We start from the raw sequence: 4,201 nt of genomic DNA, 5'->3' as shown, positions 1-4,201 counted from the left end.
TAAGTCTACATAAAGAAAATGTATAGTATATTATTACTGTTACAAATAGAATGTCAGAATTACGCAATAAAATACCAACAACTCAACCCACACAAAAGAAAGAAAATGAAATAGCAAACATTTCTGTCCGTCATGGACCATTATCACGTTATAACTGAACAAGAGTGGTTGTTGTTGTTGGTTTAGATTAAGCTTCTAAAGCTCGTAGTGGACTTACCTGGCGCAGGAGCGGGTCAAGTAGCACGGGCTATGGTGAGCCCGTAGTGGACTTACCTGGCACAGGAGCAGCGCAAGTAGCACGGGCCATGGTGAGCCCGTATTGGTCTTACCTGGCACAGGAGCGGGGCAAGTAGCACGGGCTATGGTGAGCCCGTAATAGACTTACCTGGCGCAGGACCGGGGCAAGTAGAGCGAGCTGTAGTGAGCCCGTAGTGGACTTACCTGGCACAGGAGCGGGGCTGTAACTTGTGACACATAAGAATGGGTGAGGGAGCCAAAATAAGCAAAGAGGAAAGGTGAGGTACAATTTAAGTGAAAAAGTATAGCATAAAAACCGACCTAATGGTAGCTACCTACGAGAAGAAAGGAAAACTGATCAGAGTAGAATAGATTACAAGAGAAACTTGAAAAGATAAATAGTTGAAATATGACGAGGAACAAAATCAGAAACACAAAGAGATTGGAACAATGGAGATAGGTGAGTACAGCGTAGGTAAATAGCTAATTCAGATTAAGCTTTCTAAGATCATTAGATAGCATGATTACCTACCGAGAATCACCTGAATCAAGAGTAACAAAGTCAGTATGAGAGCCGATTCAACCACCGGCTGTAGAGAGCAGAAGCAGAGAATAATATTTGGAAAAAACAAAACAAAAGATGACAAGATGGCAGGAGTCCCTGTTATAGCAGAAGAGAGTATTTTTCGTGATAGTATGTTTTGGCCAACAGCCTAATGCCAAATTGAGCGTATTTTGGGAGCCATAAACGTCGCAATGGTTCTGTTTGTGCCTTGCTCTTAATGACAGACCTTAATAACACAAAACTAATGTTAAGCGTTCTTACAAGAACAATGAATGTATTACCTCTTTAACGGGGTGAGAATAGCTTGACCTACCTCATCCCTCTGTGTGTATTTATGCCTCAATAAACTTATTTCAATTTAAATTCATGTTAGGAACTCAGTCATGCCTGATTGCATCTCTTCTGTTGCGGAGTTCCCGGATACATGACACTGAGGGTAGTTCGATTATGACTCGCGTTCACTGGATATACATTGCCTCTAACATTATGTGTGGCAGAGCTCATGAATCCAATACTATTAGAGAGTAAAAACTAACTTGTGCGTTTATAGAGTATTAAACACTGTCCTTTACATTTTGAAGTTTGGGTGATGCACGACCCTTCGATGGCAAGCATATTTTCTACCTCATTTAACTGCAGCATTCTCCCCACTTGTCTTGTAAAAGAGAGATTATCATAAATGTCTTCGCACATTATGGTGATCGATGGGTTGTAAATCATGTTATTCAAAAGGTAACTGTCCATGGCTGTTAGATTTAGTACCGTTTTGAAAGACATAATCACATAAGTTTTATTAATTTGGTAAATAAGTTGCAAACGTCACACCCAAACTATATTTATAATGAACAAATCCACGATGGCCGTGATGAGGTTCGAACTTACGCCCGGGATGATCCCAGACGCTGCCTTAGTCTTGAAGTATGTCTGTGTGTACTGAAGTATGGGCGAAGAGGTAGAACAGCTTGTTGATAGAGCCCGAGTGCATAAGAGAATTGTGTAAAACCCTGGTTTGTGTCTCGGTGAGGCTGCAGGATCCGAATGACGTCAGTTGAACTTCTGATTACAATTCTTTTACCATATCGTGGCACAGTCGACTAAGGCAGCGTCTGGGATCATCCCGGCCGTAAGTTCGAACCCTCCTCACGCCCTTGTGGATTTGTTCATTTGATATATCACTCTTTTGAGAATTCTGTGTGTATATTTATAATGTTTTTAAGGTAACATTACAATGATTAACTTTAGTTGTCATTTCTCCTGTTAAGCAAAGCATGCAATCACCAGCAAAGGCACATGTGACTGGAAATATGTGAACGTCCTGGAAGAAAATGTTCTTCATATGTGGGCCTTACACACTGCTGGTGGGACGTGTTCCTAGCAGAAAGTGATGCTAAAACAGATCAGGTAACTGATAATGAAAAATAAAATACGACTTGAGACAATGGATATAAATTCTATATATTTAGATTCAAGAAACACCTGGGCAAACATTCATTTCGAAAACGGTTGTTGATGTGTGGTTAACACACACTGTGTGTGTATGTGTGTGTGTGTGTGTGTGTTTGCGTGTGTGCGTGTGTGTGTGTGTGTGTGCGTGTGTGTGTGTGTGTGTGTGTGTGTGTGTGTGTGTGTGTGTGTGTATGTGTATACTGGCAGCAGGTTGTTATTTAAACATGTTTTATTGAATATGATTACATACTTCGTGATGATTATTTTCTTGTTTAGGGCTTCTATTCCTCTGACTAGTGCTCTTGTATCTGGGTTTAATTGGAAGAGGATATCTACAAATGTCATATTTGCTCAAGGTTGAATAAAAAAAATAAGTGCAGGATGAATTACACTTATTATTAACTAGCAGTACCCGGCTACGCGTTGTTTTGGCCGCAACAACCTTTCCCAGTCTCCCAGTCTTCCCAGCCATTCCCCTCTCCACAGTCCACTCGTCCTCCTAAGCATTCCCCACTCCCCCGTCCCTTCGTCCTCTCCACCATTCCGCCCGTCCCTTTTTCCTCTCCACCATCCCCCACTCCACCATCCCCTCGCCCTCCTAACCGTTCCCCCACTCCACGGTCCCCTCGTCTTCCCCACCATCTCCCACTCCCTCATCCCCTCGTCCTTCTTACCATTCCCGCCTCCTCCCCACCATTCCCCACTCCCTTGTCTCCTTTTCCTCCCCCCCATTCTCCATTCCCCTGTCCCCTCATCCCCACCATCCCCAACTCCCCCATGTCCTTGTTCTCCCCACCTTTACCCCTCCCCTGTCCCCTCATCCTCACCACCATCCCCAACTCCCGTCCCCTCGTTCTTTCCACCATTTTGGAGATTACAGTGTGTGTTGCTCTTACGTCCAACAGATGGCGCTGTTTACAAAAAAAAAAATTCTTGTCACAGGTGAGGCATGCATATTGTAGGTATATAAAATCACGCACCTATTCCAATGTAACATTGTGCCTAGTTTCAAAGCAATCGGTTAAGAGGTATCGAAGATTTCCTTCAAATGAAAAGCACTTGTAAAACAGTTATACAAAAATCATGTTTTTTCCTCGTCACAGACATATCTATATAGTATGTATATAAAAACCCGCTCGGGTGTGAATGAAACGATGTGTGAAAAATTCAAAGCAATCGGTGAAGAACTTTCGGAAATTAGCGATTATGAACAAACGTACATTTCCATTTTTATTTATATTGATTTACACATCGTTTCGAACCTACAAGGTTCGTTCTGAAGTGAGGATTCAAGGGTTGTTGTTTTTGATCTAGCTACTTGGAACTAAAATTTCATTTAGCATGGGCTATGGTGAGCCCGACAGGACACACAACTTGTTCTTGATGTTTTAGAATCAGCTACGGAAACAAAATTTTCATGTGGCACGTATGCCACATGACCGCTTATGGTGAGCCCATAAGTAGAGACTCTCTGAAGCCATTATTAGTATCAATAGCTGATACTGGAGATCTGGGGATGGGTCCGTGGATGCACCAATCCAATCCAAGACCATAATGCTGGTCAGACCGGTATATTGGATGGGTTCACACGTTGCTCACTGATGAGTGCCACAGGAGTCAGCAGGACTGGCCACAGTCGGCCGGTCTAGGGAATGTCATGATATTACAGGAGGAATAGTTTCCTTATCCCAGTTCCAAGAAGTTGGTAGTCTGGTCGAATTTGCAACGTTAAGGTATTGTAGTCGCAAAGAATGTCGAGCGCGTTCGCAGCGGTAGTGAAGGAGTCACATGTGTGTTCCCGGGTAAGACTGGGAATTCCGACTGGAGTGGGTTTGCTGGTCGAGGTATGGAGGCGGAGAAAGTGGTAGTCATCTTTTGGATTTCCTCCTGCCGGAGGAGACAGTCAGGTGAGACCACAGAGTGCGGGCCATTGCAAATCAGGCAGCGTCGGTG

This window comes from Procambarus clarkii, chromosome 36 (genome assembly GCF_040958095.1).
Source record: "Procambarus clarkii isolate CNS0578487 chromosome 36, FALCON_Pclarkii_2.0, whole genome shotgun sequence".
Taxonomy (NCBI): domain Eukaryota; kingdom Metazoa; phylum Arthropoda; class Malacostraca; order Decapoda; family Cambaridae; genus Procambarus; species Procambarus clarkii.
Note: the sequence above shows the minus strand (reverse complement) of the source record.